Below are 19,209 nucleotides of genomic sequence, written 5' to 3' on the forward strand. Positions count from 1 at the left end.
CGAGCACGAATCACGAGCAGACCCAAACTTCTATTGTCGTCGTCCGCGTGTCACAACCTGCACTCCCACATTACGTGTGTTTCCGTCCAGGGAGGGCATATTTTTCGTGTGCCGAGGGCCTGGTATTGGCGAATAAATACGAAATAGCAGTGGCTGTTATTAAGAAGTACGACGCGGCGTCCCTGTTAATAACGTAGGCGCTACTTCTTCGTATTTCTGTATGTCGCTACAATATTCTAGCGTTGCGGCTTCTTCTTATGCAACAGCATGATCCGCGAAATGCCTTTGGAAGTACAGACGTTATCCACTAGGTCATCCATGTATATTGTGCAACGTCCAATAAAACTCCCTAGGGTCGATATTTACGGGCCGTCGATGGTTTAGAAGCCAACGATGGAATCGAAATCAGCATCGATAATCTACCGTCGCGGCACATCCCCAGTCAGTACCGCAGTGGTTTAGGAGAGGGGAAGAAACGGTTCGACAGATGGCACCAGTTGCGCGCGCTGGCTGCCGGCCGGACGCCGGCGTCGACGCGGGTCGCGACCGCTTCGCTTCCCTCCCCCCCTCCCCCCCCCCCCACTGCTGACTGTTTACGCATCCTCGTTAAGGCCGCAGCAGCCGCGTAAAAACTGCTCGCAGCGGCACGCCGCGCCACGGCAAGTGGCCTCGCCGGCTCAGCGCCGCCGCCGCCGCTGCAGATCGATCGCGAGCCACACGGCCAGGCCTGCTCACGGCTGTTTACAGCCGCAGCCGCTCGGCTCCGCCCCAGGATACGGCCGCTGCTGACCGAGACATCCTACACGACAGGCTGCTCTTCTCTCCGCCATCTCTCTGTCCCGTCCATAAACCGCTCCACTGACAACATGCGAGACATGACGGCCGTGCCTCGGGTGTTGAAAATTTGCCGACCATTCGTTGTTTCTAAGCGTAAGAAAACGAAACAGATGCAGCCGTCCTTCTGATGTTATTTATTGTCTAGCTACCAGTTTCGGCGCTTCTTCAGCCCTAGTTGATGCTTAAGGGGTTATTACGATCCATATATAAGACGCATCAGTGGCCAACAACTGGTTTGCGCAGACTACCTGTAACTGTGATGTCTTTCCAACCATCAATTGTTAACTTGTGTGATTTACCTATTGCGTAAGCTTTATACTGCTCTGTGTAAACACTGCATTACAGAAACTGATAATTAAATTACATATTATCACGAAACACTTGTTATGACTTTATCCTCACGTTTACACGAAAAATCTGCTGTGCGGAAGCCGGGAGACACACCTTTTTCTTGCCGGCCGCTGGTGGCCGAGCGGTTCTGGCGCTACAGTCTGGAACCGCGCGACCGCTACGGACGCAGGTTCGAATCTTGCCTCGGGCATGGATGTGTGTGTTGTCCTTAGGTTAGTTAGGTTTAAGTAGTTCTAAGTTCTAGGGGACTTATGACCTCAGCAGTTGAGTCCGATAGTGCTCAGGGCCATTTGAACCATTTTTGAACACCTTTTTCTTGTTCCGGTTGATAGTTGACGCTACGAGAGACGACGTCGCAGTTATATGTAGTCTACGTAAACCAGTTGTTGGCCACTGATGCGCCGTATATATGGACCCATGATAACCCCTTCACAATCAAACTAGGGACTGAAGATGGAGCATTTAAGCGCCGCAACCGGTAGCTACTCAATAAATGGCATCATAAGAACGGGTGTAGGTGTTTCATTTCCTTACAATAGTGAACAGCCGTAGTCCCCCAGTCCTCCTGGCACCAGGATGGATATAAAAAAATTTCTAAGCGTATTTTCGCGTGAAAACGCATATTCGCTCGTCGGTCGAACTCCTTTGTTTCACAAAACACCGACGGATTTGAATCAGGAATAAGTATCAGTTGACGATAATGTTATTGCACCTGGGAGTAACGGCGCTTCGGTAGGTCTAGCGTGGGTGTTCATCCTGATATTTCACGAGGACACGCTGAAACACTCAATACTAAACGCGCAACTGTCTTGAAATTATTCACAGTTTGATGCGCTTCCCTTACTCACCACTGTGATCGTTCATTTAATCATCACTGCGACTTTTTGATAACGGGAGCGGAAGGCCATATGTAATAATATCGTCCAAATGGCTCTTAGCACTATGGGACTTAACGTCTAAGGTCATCAGTCCCCTAGAACTTAGAACTACTTAAACCTAACTAACCTAAGGACATCACACACATCCATGCCCGAGGCAGGATTCGAACCTGCGACCGTAGCTGTCACGCGGTTCCAGACAGTAGCGCTTAGAGCCGCTCGGCCACCCCGGCCGGCAATAATATCGTGGTCAGTTAGTATGAGACCAACAATGCATGATCAATGGTTGAGCCAACAACAGGTAGATAATGTCTGTACTTGTTTGTAGCGCAGTATTTGTTTCGCCTGTGACGTCATAGGGTATCAGTGTAGGCACATGCTTTGTGTGTAAAGTTATAAATTTGTGTAGTGCAAACGCGTTTCCCTATGACATTGATTGTGGTGCCATTGTGAACAGATAACCGAGCACTGCAATAATCCACATCGAGACAGTAAAAATATTGGCCAGAATATAGTTAAAAGCCGGTATTAAATTGAAAATAATAAGGAATGAAAAATTGTTACTGAAATTAATCAACAGCGGCGTAACTTATTATGTTATTTTATTTTATTTTATTTCGCAGTCTACTAGTCTCAGCAATTCAATATGCCTTCTTCAGACCCCATATGCATCTCTACAAATAAACGAAAATGTTATAGAGAGCCATAAATCTCTGGATGTCGTGAATTTAATCGCTACACTAGTGCTTCATTCGAAGACTTGATAGCAACTCACAAGTCTTCGAATGAAGCACTAGTGTAACGATTGAATTCACGACATCCAGACATTTATGGCTCTCTATAACATTTTCGTTCACTCCTGCTTTCTTTCTCTCGAAATGAAAGAGCCCGCAAATCTCTGAAAGTACGTTCACATCAAATATTCCGTACTTGTCTTTCGCCACGTACTTATAGAATGTGCAAAATGCGTTGGCCTTCCCCACTTCCTAAACATGGAAAAATAATTTTCTGTTTACGTGCTACCCATTGTTTTGTTGAGCGTGTCGCTTCGGTCGATTTTTACCACTGATTTTTTTAAACAATTACCGCACTGATTTCCAATTTCATGTAGCCAGTCTCCCGAACTCTTTTCGGAGATACAAGACTTCCAACCTTGTGAAATTTTGACACCATTCAAACTTAGTTGGTTGTCTTCTCGGTGTCGTAGGCACGACAGTAATAATTCCACGTCGTGAAGACTGAGACTCACGATGTATGCATCGTACACAGTTCACGCAGAATCTTCTTCTTTCGAATCTCTCTGAGGTAATGAACATATAGATTGTTCAGAATCACTTTCCATCCACATTTATGTCGTCTCGTTATAGGCTCGGAGTTTTCATAAATAGCTCTCAAATCCAATGAACTACGTATTTTGTCGCAGCTCAGCGATAAAAATCGCTATGTCACAGCGGACACGTCGGCGCTAAACTGCTGTGCCAGTCGACACAGACAGCTTTGATTGCTGTGGCAACTTATAACAGTAAAATGGTTATTTATAATACCCGTTAAACGTCCGCGAGTGACAAAAACATTCAATAATCGCTGTGGAACTAGGGATCTATAAGCTGCGTCGTTTGTGGGTGGATTTCATTTCCTTAGGTTTCTTCCAAAGACACTCAGCCTGGCATCTAATTGCTGTTGGATTGGCTTTACGTGGTCGTTGCAGTTTAGGTCGGTGCGGACGGTTACTTCGAGAAACTTTACTGTTCTTGCTGTCACAGTGACTTATAGCCGGCAGTATAATCAATCAATAATGGGTCCTACGGTTTATTTATTCGCAGTACATTAAATGTTTTTGACTGACAGGTCGTCCGTCACTTTATTGGAGACACTACACTGTTTTTATATACCTGGATAGAGCTCGTATTCGAAAGACACTTTTGCTTTCACTTATTGACAAAACTCTTAAGACAACATTATTTGCGTTTCACTCCAAACATACATGTACTTCTAAAATGAAAACTGGCCTGATAACCAAGGGAAATATATCGAACACCTTGTTCGGGACAGGCACCTAGACAAAAATGAAAAATGTGTGTCTGCGTGTGATTTTTATCTTTTTTCCGCTCTGTTACAAATTAACACTCATGAGAAAAGATATACAGAATTGCATTTAAACATCATTCACCTGCTACCGCATTTGAAGATCAATATTTTTGTACTTTACGTTACAAAAAGTAGTGCGACTTTGTGCTTAGCTCTTTCCATTGCAGTGACATTAAAATTAATAAAGAAATTACTACTATAGAAACTGAGTACTTCATTTATTATTAGGTGACGTATGAAATCCCGAAACGCATAAAACGAAGCTCGTGCAATGAATATAAGCAAGTTAATTAATGAAAATATGTGAGTAGGATTTGCTATAGGTATATTGCTGCAGTTTCGTCAGAGTCATGGAAAATCAAGAGCCAATATGCGTTGCAGTCTTCACCTGTAGTAAGGGCTAGAAACTGATCCCTACAAAACTGCTTATCGTCAGATTTTGGAGTCTGCATCGGATTAAAAGTAATCATTTTACACGATATTTCTACAGCTGACATAATTGTGTTCCTCAGGTGAACACTCGGAAAATATCGTTTCCTGTTACTCTGAAACATCTCCTTTGCGGTGTTAAAGATGACCTAGGCTTCTAAAACTGTGTGTCTAAAGCGTTACTGTGGCTTGTCGTACGGTGGACAAATTACGTGAATTATAAAACAAACATTTACACATCACTGCTACACCCGATGTAACCTGCTAATAAAAACACTTTCTGCTGACTACTGCCCCACATAATTATGAAATGATATACAAAGAAATCAGAATCAATGGCTCTGAGCACTATGGGACTCAACATCTTAGGTCATAAGTCCCCTAGAACTTAGAACTACTTTAACCTAACTAACCTAAAGACATCACACACACCCATGCCCGAGGCAGGATTCGAACCTGCGACCGTAGCAGTCCCGCGGTTCTGGACTGCAGCGGCAGAACCGCTAGACCACTGCGGCCGGCAGATCAGAATCATGGCAAAGGCATCGAACTTCTGCAACAGAGCAGGTGTCGAGCGATATTAATGTATTAGACAATTCAGTCAACTCGTCGGATGTTTTTGCTTAAGTGAAATAGAGGATCCGTCACTCCGTGTCCTAGGAACTTACATCGACATGATACGAGGAATGAATGGGAGTGACTGTCGGCCAAACGTAACAGCATTGCTGCCATCGGGAAGCGGCCTTTTGGCTTGTCCAGTTTAGTTTGCCTCGCGCCTACAGAATAAGCACCTGAAATCCAAAGAGGATAGCTTTAGAAAAATCGTGTCAACACTAATGCAGCTGCAAACTTGGAAAACTAGAGATTAACCAAAGAAAAAACTACTTATTATAAAATATGAGGGTGGCCAGTACTCCCTGCGCCCACGAGCAGCGCTGAAGTCTACTTTCGTCGTACTGTGGTTGGTTACTCGTTCATATTCTTGTCATCAGACAGTGAATTTCCTCAGCATGAACATACACGCTACACAGTTTGCGGCTTATCGGTTTAAAAGCAAGCTCAGTTCAAATCTGTCGTCCAAATGCCGATAAAACGGCCAACTATTAGCCCGTTATTACCTTCGTAGACAGTTGTCCGCTAGCTGACACTAGCATCGTGCCATCCGAGAATCGTTTTAAACAAACAGCGAAGCTGTTTGGTGCATATGATCGCCGTGAGTTCTTCTGTGGTATACCGCATCCAGATTATTGCAATAAAAAGAAATATGTCTCATGTCGAAACTAATGAGTAATTTGTTGGATTAAATTTTTTTTTATAAGGCTGATATTTTGAGGAAGAAGATAAAGGATTGTCTATCGACAGTAATTAGTTAACAAAGAAAGGAAAAAATGAGTTGTGCTTATGTGTGTGCGTCCGCGATACACAGTTGAAATAAACTTCTTTGAAATACTGAAGTTATCAGGGATAAAATACAAGGAACGTAAGTTTTCACGCCAGTTGCACGGAATCGTGACAGCAGTTATGAATCAAAAGACAAAACATGAAAGTAGCAATTAAGAAAAATTTGAGACTGGGATGTATCCTGCCTTCCGCTTTATACAGCAGTAGATTTTTACAAGCAACGCATTGATTAGCACACTGCACTCACATTCGGGAGGATGACGGTTCAAATGGAGAATGATGGACCATCCTGACTCAGGTTTTCCATGATTTCCCTAAATCGCTCCAGGCAAATGCTGCGATTTTTCCTTTGATGGGCACGGCCGATTTCATTCGCCATCCTTAAAAGAATCCGAACTTATGCTGCCTCTCTAATGGGCTCCCTGTCGACGCGTGTTTAATCCTCGTCTTTTCTCCATCTTTTTACATCAAGCAGTAAAGAAAATCAATAAGAAACTTGCCAAAGCAGTTGAAGTTCAGTCGTAAGAAATAAAAAATTCTAGTCTTCCCTTTGACGTTACAGTTCTGTCAGAGATGACGAAATAAGACCAGACGAACGGAATAGACAATGTCTTAACAATTCTTTATCAGATAAACAAAAATAACAACGAAATAAGAGTAACAGAATGTATTCGAATGAAGTCAGCTGACGTATTATGAAATGAGATGTATTGAAGTAGAAGGAGACTTTGCCCGTTTGGGAAGTAAGATGTCAGAAGAAGGGAGAATAGAAAATGCTGACTTCTGAAAGAGGGAAACATGTTAACGCCGAATATAAATTTAAGTTATAAGAAGGCGTATGTGGCCGCGGTGGTCTAGCGGTTCTAGGCGCTCAGTCCGGAGCCGCGCGACTGCTACGGTCGCAGGTTCGAATCCTGCCTCGGGCATGGATGTGTGTGATGTCCTTAGGTTAGTTATGTTTAAGTAGTTCTAAGTTCTAGGGGACTGATGACCATAGATGTTAAGTCCCATAGTGCTCCGAGCCATTTGAAGGCGTATATGAAATTATTTGTCTGGACGTGAAACGCAGATGAAAAACAGTGCACATTAAAAGAAAACAGAACCATTTGAAATTTGGTGTTACAAAAGAAAGCTGAAAGTTAGATGGAGAGAGTGGCTAATCACGTAAGAGCGGAGAAATAAGAGCCTTCTGGCACAACTGACTGGAAGAAGAGGTAGCTGACAGGACACGTCCTGAGGCATCGAGGAAAAGCTAATTTTGGAAGTATTGGTGGTAAAAATTGTACAGGAAAAGTCAAGGCTTGAGAGCGCAGCACGCATGTACACATGCGTGCAGGTTGCAGCAGTTGTGCAAAGATGAAGAAACTTGAACAGGACAGGCTGGTGTGGAGCATCAAACCAATTTCGGATTTAAGACTGCAACGACAATAAACAAAGCTGATTTGTTTCAAAACGAGGGTCGCATTACTAGGAGTGTAGTACCTAGTAGACAATATTAATTTTACATGCTTTTCCTTAGTGGTTTCCCAAAGCTTTATACTTGAAACGCACGTACAAGCGTCAATAACTTTGTTAAAGTTGGGCATTTACAGTGCGGCCTTGCATTTCATCGTGAATGTATTCAAGGAACTTCACGCACGGGTGCAGTGTGTACTTAAGGGCCTGTAACTACCTGATAGCTAGTCCTTCTCAAATACCAAACGGCCAGTTAACCTCGAATTGCGGTATGTTCTTGCAGCTCATATACGAGATCTGCAGTGAAGCGACTTCTATGAGAATGCGTAAAAATGGCTGTGAAAACGAAAAATCCAGCTGCTTGTCGATTACGATCAGCGATTTAATTTTTCATTGCAAACTGGTGTATTGAAGCTGTATGTCTTTGCGAACAACGAATCGTTTATGAGCTATAAGCAACAGGTGAAGGAATTACAAGTCAGAGGTTTCAGGGCGCAGCATTTTCTACGATCAGGAGAGGCGGCAGTCATATTGCCCGGGCAGTAGATGTAGCGTTTGTGTGTGAGTGTGTGTGAACTCTTCTGGGACTTAACTGCTAAGGTTACACACCACTTAAGTTAAATTATCCTAAGGACAAACACACACATCCATGCCCAAGGGAGGACTCGAACCTCCGCCGGGACCAAGCCGCACAGTCCATGACTGCAGCGCCAGAGACCGCTCGGCTAATCCCGCGCGGCAGAAGATGTAGCTCGAGCACAAGAGTGTTGGAAAATCGTCGTTTGACAAATAGCCAACTCAATACGACTGTTAAATCTTGACACGAAAAACACCGCACCCAACGCGTGACTAGATAATGAATGATAGGGAACTTTGTGTAAAAATAATGCTAACAGATACTCCTGAAAAACAGAGTGGGGTTTGAGTACATACAACTGAATGGTTACGGATGTATGGAAAGGAATTGTTATCTGTTATAGCGTCCGTATGATGAATCACTGCTTTCTTACATCTCTGCGCTAAAGATAAAGCGAGTTTTGTTTTGAAAACGAAATAGGTGTGTTCCTGCAGAATTTCAAGAAAGTGGAACTACAGCAACAGTTGTTGTGTGTTCTCAAACATTTAGGTAAATAAATGCACCATACAGCATTGTCGAGGATGGAAAGCAGAGATCTGTAATTTTCTTGTTTTAGGCTACCACACCCACACAATGCCGCCGGCATTGTCGAGGTGATTCGAACGCTCGGGTGAGTGTGTTTCTATTAGCCCCTAGTCGTTGTCTCACACCAGCTAACGGTCATCAGAACCAAAAGCGATTGACGAAAACAGTGACTACATTGAGAATGAATACAAATTGTACGTATGCGGATATCACAATTATGCACACGTTTTCAGATGGTAGTGCAGGGCACGAATTCTAGAAGCACCGCCATGCAAGTAGACTTTCGCAGAAGTACGTGCGGTGAGAAGGCAGTAAGTCTCCGTTACAGTGTGTTGTCTACTAGAGGAAAGATACCTGCGTCTTGTGCATTTTCAGAATACACAGTAACATTAAGGATTACTTTAATGTCCAGAAAAGGACTTGAAAGTTTCACGTAACGGAAGATAAAATTAGCCTGCAAAATTTTTGCCATGAAATGTCGCGAGAACTGCGAGATGTCGACAGCTTGCCGCAACGATATTCCGCTGCAGAGTCTTATGGCCATCTTGAGGTGTATACGGTATTGAATACTCTGCGCCGAAATATCGTTGTAGTTCTCCCGTAAATTGGTAGTATTTTCGGCGTCACCGTGTAAAATGTTCAACGTAGATATTAGTCCCCACAGAAATTGGTACTGAAGATAAAGACGCTCTAGGATGGTCAGACATCAGCTTACTGTCGACACCGTGGTCATCAGACGTGAAGCTTGAGTTTGTGTGGACAAAGATGGAGAGAAAATAGACCACGGCATTGTCTGAAGGAACGTTCCTGACATCTGCGTCAAGTGGATCAGGGAAAACATCGTAAGCTAATTCAGGGCAGCCAGACGGAGATCAGTCTCGGTCACCAGGGATACGTACTGAATATTTCGGTTCTCCACTACGTTTCTTGCGACGAGGCTTTCGCCAGAAGCTACAACTACGATGAATGATTATTTGATCGTAAATATTGTCAACTGATGCAGCAGACACGGTATTTTACGGAAATCTTCCAAGTTGTGACGACTGAGATTTACGAAGCTGACTGATAAGAGAAAGTTACGAGGACATAAAACTTTGTCCCGCAACATCTACAATCTTTTAAAGTCAAAAGACTTTCGTCATCGTTATTGTGGTCTCTGTTAGCTCGTTAATTTGCGACTTCAACGGGAAAACAATGTAACTGGACACAATGTAATTAAAATTTTATTGCCTTCGGTACGTAAGTTGTGAAGTTTATGGTAAAGCTTTCTTTAAGGTTCTTCCCTTTCGATTCGCCCTGAATGAGCATGGTAAGAATTAATATATGTCCGTCTCTTAAATGAGCTGTTTCTTTCCCCTAACTTTATTTGCTTGATCTCTGCGGGAAAGACATGTACGCTCTAGAGACTATTCGCAGTGCCGCTCTTTTAAAGAAGTTCGTTGAAATTTTCCAAGCAGATTCTGTACAAACGATAGTGCACATTTTTCGTCTAACATGTAATTTGCAAATTTGTTCACCTGTATTAGAAACAAATAACGGTGACTAACAGTACAATTAATAGCATAATATATTTGTATGTAACACAGAAGATACATTATGTAACCTGCTTGAGAAATTTACGCTGCCTCTAAAAATGAGCTCAGGCATGAAATTATTTACTGTTACGTAAATCATCATTCGTTGAGGATAAAAATGACGGTAAGTGTTAGCACAAATGAAAGTGTCTCACAAGAAGGTACTGAAATGAACTTCGAAGACAAATATTTTATAATTTTAACAGTTTGTTTTTACTTTCCTACAGAATTTAAGATACTTTTAAATGTTAGTTTACTGAATTAAAGAATTTAAATTCGGTACGTAACAGGGATCTAGATGAAGAGTAATTCAATACTCTATGCACTTTAAATGAATCGGGTATAGATTCTTCCAATTTTGCTTGCTTTTTAGATGCGAAGTCATTTACAATTAAATATTCTACAATACTTCCGACAGAACTAGTTAGATTGTCTATATTTCGATATTTCGTGTAAAATGAAAGGGAATAGTCCGCCCTCCTCTTGAGCAGTGCTATAAAACCAGCGAGGAACTTAGATTAGGATGACTCGTATATTAGCCTGTGTAACCCCAGGAGGTCTGGTGGTAACCTTGGAGTTGTCTTGTACAGGATGACAATGTAATAACCGTTCGAAAACAAGTGTGTGCGCGTTACCGTCATGATGATATCAGTGCGTCGCAACGCCAGCCTTGAGAGAGAAATTAAAAACTGCTTCCTCTGCTGCTGTGTGTTAAACATAAGCATGTCCGACAGTTTAAAAATGAACTAGCAACGCATCCACAAAATCATGGTCATTCGGTTTTGAAGCTGTAACGGTTTGCAGATTAAATTAGCAGAATTCATATCCGTCTATTATGCAAACAACTGTTCTTCTTTAATGCCCGAAAATGTTTCAGCACCTTTGAGCTATTTTCTGCAATCTTATTATATTACCTGACACTGTAGAGATTTAGACATGAATAAAAGTACCTATTGACGATGGCCCAAAAGTGCTGGAACACATCAGTGCAGTACAAAAGATGGTAAGTGTTTGCATAAAAGACTGGAATGAATTCACGAAACTTAATCGTCCTGTCTCACATTCCCTTCTTTTGAGAGTACGCCAGTTTGAACGTTTTCTGTGGGAAATGATACAAATGCGCGTCACACGTCTAAATCACGGGTACTGTTGCACAGGAGAATTTCGTAACAACGATGCTATCTGAAATACATGATCAAAGGACACAGTGATTGCCCAATAACGTTTAAAGTATGAAATGTATTATTTCTGCGAAGCTACTAGCGGGCGACCTTTGATTGAGTAGAGATCAGCTATGAAGGAGACAGAATAGTTTATACTTGGGCTCCACTGAAAGAAAAACTGAAAGAGTATGCACCATTTATGCGTCGAAGAAAACCACTTCTTTCTCTCTTTCTTACGGTTCCTGCGACTCTCTAAGCAACCAATCTTCATTGACCAAACAACTGCAATTACTTCAATCATAGCCGGCCGGAGTGGCCGTGCGGTTCTGGGCGCTACAGTCTGGAGCCGAGCGACCGCGACGGTCGCAGGTTCGAATCCTGCCTCGGGCATGGATGTGTGTGATGTCCTTAGGTTAGTTAGGTTTAAGTAGTTCTAAGTTCTAGGCGACTGATGACCTCAGAAGTTAAGTCGCATAGTGCTCAGAGCCATTTGAACCATTTGAACTTCAATCATATCTTTTGTAGGATAGTTTTTACTACAGGATAACTATACTGAAGTAAATACAATTAAATATTCTACAATACTTCTGACAGAACTAGTTAGATTGTCATTACGTTGGAAGTCGTTATGTATTATCTTTCGTCACACACGCCTTCTCAAAAATTGTTCTATTTACACAAGAAGAATTTTTCTTCTCAGCCGGTTCCGTCACCCTATCTTTTCTAACCATCTGATGGCAAGTATCGACGCATCGAAAGCGGAATCATTAAAATACGTTTCTTTAGATTCTGACATTTATGGGTTCGAATTGGAGTAAGAGACCTTTTTTCGCGATTACGACTGTATGACGAATCCTACACTAGGATATTTAAGCAATGAGCCCCACAAAATTTCAGTCTAATTAGAACAACACACTAGCACCATCCATCCACGGACACTTCAGTTTTGCCGGCCGCGGTGGCCGTGCGGTTCTAGGCGCTCCGGTCCGGAGCCGCGCTGCTGCTACGGTCGCATGTTCGAATCCTGCCTCGGGCATGGGTGTGTGTGATGTCCTTAGGATAGTTAGGTTTAAGTAGTTCTAAGTTCTAGGGGACTGCCGGCCGCGGTGGCCGTGCGGTTCTAGGCGCTCCAGTCCGGGGCTGCGCTGCTGCTACGGTCGCAGGTTCGAATCATGCCTCGGGGATGGGTGTGTGTTATGTCCTTAGGTTAGTTAGGTTTAAGTAGTTCTAAGTTCTAGGGGACTAATGACCACAGCAGTTGAGTCCCATAGTGCTCAGAGCCATTTGAACACTTCAGTTTTCTTCGTTTGTCCTTCAGTGGTGCAACGACTGATGATGGCTGAGAAAATGTTAAAGCAACACAAACGCCTTGCCGTACCTGTCCAAATTGCAGGGCTCCATAAACCGTAGGACGAGCATTAAGGAACGGCATTAAATCAACAGTGGGTAATAAGACACACTTTACTTATGAGAAAAGAAACCTCAGAGAAATCACAACCAGTAGCTGCCAAATACATGGTTCTGATACGTTCGATAAATTTATTTTGTATTTTCATCTGAGTATCGAAATGTGCAGTATAGAACTTGCACTTTTAAACTGCTTAAATTGTGCGTAACTTTTGACATCGTTTAGTATATCAATAGTATTATATGATAATGATGCCATTTGAAATTCCAAGTCGTACTTGTGCGGACGATTGGGAGAGGATTTACGCAGAGAAGAGGATTTTAAGACACGGTATGGCTACAAACGGAGAGAACGTTGCGTTACATGAGCGGTAGCTCAAATTTACAGTACTGGAATAATCAGATCATTTTTGATCTTGCTACAGTCACTTTCTTCAGTCAGGCGACGTTTTAAACGAAGTATAGAATTTAGCACAACGACTCGCAGACACAAGAGCTTCCAGTGCCGTTAGGTCTATATCCTTTAATACATCCTCTAGCAGTCGGCATTATGCGACACATTGTTAAAGTACAGCCAACGAGCAGTACAATACCTCTCTTTAAGAGGGTAATACATTGCTTTCTGTTCTTGGTGGTAACTTCCGTGCGTCTCAAATTACTTACGAGAATCCATGGCAATTCAGACATGAAGTCGTAGCCACTGCCTTTGAAACGCAGACTGACGAAATGAATGATTACAGTATTATGATGGCATTGCACCATCTGCACGATTTGTTCTATTTTTTCTAACTGCGTTGCTATGATTATGATATTACCGTACTTCACATTCTCCTAGGTCGTGAATTAAACATTCGTCCCAACTGACGAAAAAGCTTAAAATATTATGATTTTCGCGACAGAGACTGTTGTTTCTAGAAAGTACTGCAATATACTCAATTAGTTGGTGGAACCATTCCAGTTATTCGGCATATGTGAATATTAAATACAACTCGTCCTCTTTAGATCCAGGGAGCAATAATTTACGTTCATGTGGAAATCTTCGTATTTTGTTTCAAGAAGAGATACTACAACAAGTAGTTTTTTTGAGTTTCCATGGGTTTTACAAACAGTTCGTCTAATCTAAGGAGGAATGTATTAAGTTGTACGCTGAATCTAATACCAATCACGGCTCGGAATTTTCGCATGAAATAAATAAAATGTGATAAAAGGTGCTTAAAAACGCTTGTTTATTTTGCAAACTAAATAGGTGTTTAAGCATTGATCCTGTAAACTTAAATGATGCCTGTCATTGTGGAGCAAATAAAGGATGAATTTGTAGAGAATATAGTGTTTAAAAGCACTACTGTGATTTTCAACGCTGTTATGACTTTTGCAGTCCGTTTTCTTCTGCCTTCTCGTGTCATTATGAAGTAACGAATGACCTACTGTTTTACAGATATTGTCTCTAGAACACATCCAAAGTGTCCGATTCTTTTTGGAGCAAGTAAGGAATAACGAGTTAGAGTCACGTCTTACTAAATCGAAGTCAGAATATCAAAACAAAAGCAAATCAAGCGGCGCAGAATACTCCATAAAATTAATTTTCACTTTCTTATAGTGCATTTATAATACCCATTGTGCACTTTTTGATGTACATACAGTTAACGTACTCCAACATTAACAAGTGGTTAGCATATTGATATCATGTTGCATTCCATGTTTCCACAAAATATAAGCGCATTGGGAACGATAGGCCTTACGTAAAATTGAAACTAGAGTGTTACAATACTGGAAGAAGCCGAAAAGCGGATGGTAACAAAATAAGATACTTTCCAACATTCAAGAGAGTGCACTGTAGCTTTGAGGTAGCAGCACTGGTAATGAGCACAGTTTAAACAAAGCGTACAAGATTTTGCAGTGTGATACTCTTAAGAAGCAACAGTGCAGAACGGATAGCTGACGTGACATTAGGCAAATGTGCCAGTGTTTTGATATATTTTTGAGAATTGTGAATGATTTGTCTATCGAGGTATTGGTGGAACTGTTTTTTAAAGGGAACAATGTATTTTAACTCCATTGGAGAGGTTTTGAACACTGCATTGTACGAAGTTTGGTAACGTTTGCACTGAACCTTTTCGTACAGATGATGAATATTATTTTGAAAATGACGGTAAAGATTGCTCTCAGAGCGCACTTTCGCATTTTTCAGGTAAACATTGAGTGATATGTATCAGAGGAATGATATACTTTTCTCGAAAGATAAATAAGGTGTCCTGTTCGAAAATAGTCGTAGTATTTACGTCGTGAAAAAGTAATGAAAGTTATTCGTGGTACAAAGTATTCGTCCCTTTGCGAACCATCGCATGCCTAGAAACCTGTTTCGACTCACTAATACGGTTAGTTAAGTTTCAGAAATGCCGTAAGATTTCATGTTACACCGTTAGAGCATAAAATGCTGGTAAAGGTATTTTTAAATAAAGGACGGCTTTCGGCCAAAGACTATTTTGGAGCAGAGCCTGGGTTAAAACCAAGTAGTACGTTAGAACGCAGTTACGTTAGAAAAGGAGCACAAAGTTGAAAAGTCGTCTGGAGACAGTTTTGAGTTTGTCGTCCTTCTTATACGTTACTCATTTAAATGTAACCGTTACTGTTAATCCAAGCTGTCTTGGAGCTCGCTTACTAAAGAATATGTTTTAGCAGCAGCTTACGGTGTCGCACGATGTCATTTCGTAGCAAAAACAGCGGGAGGAAAGCCCTTAGCAATAGTGGCCACAACGTCGGAAGATTTTGGACATTCACAGTGTGGTCATATACCAAAAGAATTTTATTGACTGTGGGAACGGCTGCGGAAGACTACACTTACAATCAGTTTTGAAGTTCATAAAAGCTGCGGAATGCAAGTGACAAAAAAAAAAAGGTTAGTAAAGTACTAGGGGTGACGATACTACGAAGAAGCAGGAATAACGTTGTAATGAATTTGAACAGTGTTACGGATTGCTTCAAAAACGGATAGAACGGACAGGCGCAAAGGAGAAGTGGTCTCACATAGGTCTGTGTACAGCGATGGGGTAGAAATCTGTCGCTTTTGTGAGAAGATTTTTTTGCAGCGTATCTAGACTCCCCCGCCGGTTTGCAACTGAAAGAGACCTCGGCAGTTTCGTCGTGCCGAACGGCGAGAGGAAGCAGCTCCGCGGCCTACTTACATTCTGCATTTCAATTAGCGAGATTCCAGCGGTTCCGGCAGCCGCGGAGCGCGCACTCGTCAATCACTTTGGCGTCACACGCTTGAGCACTAGCACTCGGGCCTGCTTTCCTCGCCGCACAGCCTCGCAGAGGGGGAGGCGGGGATGCGCCGGTGTTTACCTCGGGCGCCGGGCGCGTGCTGCAGCCGCTGCCGGACGACGTCGGCGTCGGCGTCGGCGTCGGCGGCTCCGGCGACGCCTGGGGCTCTGCCTACTGCTGGCGGTGAGGCTGGCCGCGCGCCGGCGACCTACAACAGCTAGCGCTGCACAACCGCCTGCCGGCGAGCCCGGCTCGGGAGGTGGTAGCAACTACGGCAACAACAGGCAGGGGCAGCGACAACACGAGGAGGGGACGGAAGCGGGTAGCGCAACAGTGCGACGCCACATACAGAAACGAAAACGAGGGTGTACGGAGGGAGTCGGGGTGGGATGGGGCGCAGAGGTCAGTTTCGACAAGGGGACAGAAGAGGGGGAGCGGTGGTGGTCAGAGACACATAACAGAAAAAGTACTAAAAAACTCGACACAATAAAACCCACGCACGGACAAAACGACAGGCAGAAACAAAACTGCAGTGTGTATGTGTATGTAATGTGGGACAGAGAGGTTGTTTTCTAGTTACAGTGGTGTCGGTCCATGTCCTCGGGCCCACTGTCACAAACACATTCCGAGAGTCAGAGCGGAACGATACTATTCGGAGCGGCGCACAGCCGAGTGCTCCCGACTGGCCGAGTGGCGCACTCGTTGGCCCGCGCACTCAGCGAGAGGTACCGGACAGGGCGGCCCAGACGGTTCCGCACGCGGGCTCTCTCTCACACACACACGGGCGCTGCGCTGCGCTGTCCACACGGAGCGCGACGCGCGGCAGACTGGCGCGTCGCGGCGCCCGACGCCGAGCGGCGGCGGCGGTGGCGGCGGCGGCAGCAGCGTCGGCCGCGCGGAGGCGGCGTGGTGGGGGGCGGCGCGCGGGACGCGCATGCGCGGTGGAGCCGGCGGGCCGCTGCCGCCCGTGGCAGCCGCGCACACCGGTGCCGGAGGCGGCGAGGGGACGACGACGTCGCGGCCTCAGGGCAGCGGCCACAGGGCCGGTGGCAACTGGTGGCCATAATTACCACAACAGTCTGCTCACGCCTGCTCGTCGCATCACACACGATACGTTGCAAACGGTAGATGTAGCTCAACACGTAGATTTCGTCCCTGACTTCCGAACACGGAGGTGGGAGGGGGGGGGGGGGGGGGGGGTTGGGGGAAGGGACATGGTTGGCGATCGGGGCTGCGTGTGCCATACTCCTGCCCCGCATCAAGACAGACGTATGAAAAACAACAGTTTAAGCAAAACCTTGTATTCTTGGAGTTCCACATCCAGAGAAAAATTCGATCCAGCTGTTGCTATCGCTGTTTACCATAGTTCCACTTAAGGATGTATTGGAACAGCTGGATCGAATATTTCCTGCGGATATTTCACAACTGTTTAAGTGTTGTTTGACGACCACATACTTCAAGTGGAATGAACAGTTTTATGAGCAAACGGATGGCGTGGCTATGGGTAGCCCCCTAAGTCCCGTAATTGCAAACTTCTTTATGGAGAAATGCGAAGAACAGGCCTTAGGTACTGCCAGCAAGAAACCAAATGTATGGTTCCGATACGTGGATGACACGTTTGTGCTGTGGAGACATGGTAGGGAGGAACTAAGCCGGTTCCACGAACACCTGAACAGTATAAACTCGAGAATTCAGCTTACAATGGAGGAGGAGGTAGACGGCAAATTACATTTCCTCGATGTGCTTCTTTTTAGAAACGAAAATGGTAGTTTGGGCCACTCAGTGTACCGCAGACCCACGCACACGGACCGTTATTTGCACCGGGATTCGAACCACCACCCACAACAGAAGCGGGGTGTTATCAAGACGTTAGCGGACAGAGCTAGAAATATTTGTGAACCTGAGTTGCTCGACGCTGAGACGGAACATCTCCACAATGCACCAATGAAGAACGGATATTCGTCCGCCGAAATAAAACGTGCGTTGAGGCAGCCACGCAGAAATCATAGTGACGTACAGGCTACTGCAAAATCTAAGATTTCCCTGCCGTTTGTTAAAAATGTATCGGAAGGAATGGGGAGGACCTTGACGAAGCGGAATATTACCGTAATTTACAAGCCCACCAGGAAGATACAGTAATACCTTAAGCCTGCCAAGGACGCTCGCAAACCATTGGAAAAAGCTGGAGTGCATAGGATCCCATGCAGCTGTGGAGAAGTTTATGTGGGTACCACTGAAAGAACGGTTTCAAAACGTTTGGAAGAGCACAAGAGCAATTGTAGAAGAGGAGAAAGGGAACGATCACCTGCTGCGGAGTATGCTTTCCAGCCAGGTAACCACCATATTCGTTTCGAAGAGACGCAAGTACTAGTGGCCACAACCGCATATTGCGAAGGGCTCTACAGGGAGGCAATCGAAATCGCCAAACACCCTAATAATTTCAATCGTAAGGAGGAGGGCGTGAAATTAAACGGTATATGGATGCCGGTGTTAAAGAAGATGTGTACCACCCGTCCACTACTGGGTGATGGCAACGGCGATCGACGGCGACGGACAGCGGCCAATTGCACTGACGTTTTCAAAACACGTGACGTCACGCCGCGGCGCGGGAGCGCGCGGACACGGAATTTAGCGGCAGTCAGTAGCGAGCCAGTGGGTGTGTTGGACCTTCCATCGAGCTACAGACCCCCTTGAAGATGTCCTCCGCAGACGGGGACGAAACGTTGGGAATTGACACATAATTCATCAACTGACCACGGCATAACAGCCCGGATAATTAGAATGGACATATAGTGATACCTTTTAAGATGGTATTACAGCCTACTACGTGTTTACGTATATTAACTTTGAGCAAAGCAACACCATCTAATGCTGTTGTTCTCAACCCTTCTGAGACCATTAGCCTTAAGTGCAGTCAGATTTTGGGTAGTAACAGGGGCACTAAAAATCTAAGGATAAACACTAATCTACGGGCGACTGAGAAGTGCTGCCGCACGGCGGTAGCATTCAGCACAGGCCAAGGCGGTGCTGCCGCTGCTCGAGTGCTGGTTACTCTTCGTGTTGTAAAGTTCCTGTTTATGCCAATCGATAATACGAAAGTGGGTTTAAAGTAATATGGGGCCACTGTATCGAACGGGAATCTAAAATTCCGCTTTAAAAATAATTTTATTTGTGACGGGAAACAAATGGACGCTTTCCTACGA

At 44.2% G+C, this 19,209-nt stretch overlaps 1 long non-coding RNA gene across 1 annotated transcript in view; it reads right to left on the reverse strand.

Annotated features, from left to right (window-relative positions):
• LOC124619740 overlaps positions 1-16,819 on the reverse strand; it is a 168,185-nt gene extending 151,366 nt beyond the window's left edge. Inside the window, exons 1-2 of the long non-coding RNA XR_006980118.1 lie at positions 16,508-16,819; positions 16,088-16,214 (exon numbers count right to left, since the gene is read on the reverse strand). This is a non-coding gene — a long non-coding RNA (uncharacterized LOC124619740). The remainder of the gene's footprint in view (positions 1-16,087; positions 16,215-16,507) is intronic.
• Positions 16,820-19,209: the final 2,390 nt, after the last annotated feature.

Source organism: Schistocerca americana, chromosome 6 (assembly GCF_021461395.2).
Source record: "Schistocerca americana isolate TAMUIC-IGC-003095 chromosome 6, iqSchAmer2.1, whole genome shotgun sequence".
Lineage (NCBI taxonomy): Eukaryota > Metazoa > Arthropoda > Insecta > Orthoptera > Acrididae > Schistocerca > Schistocerca americana.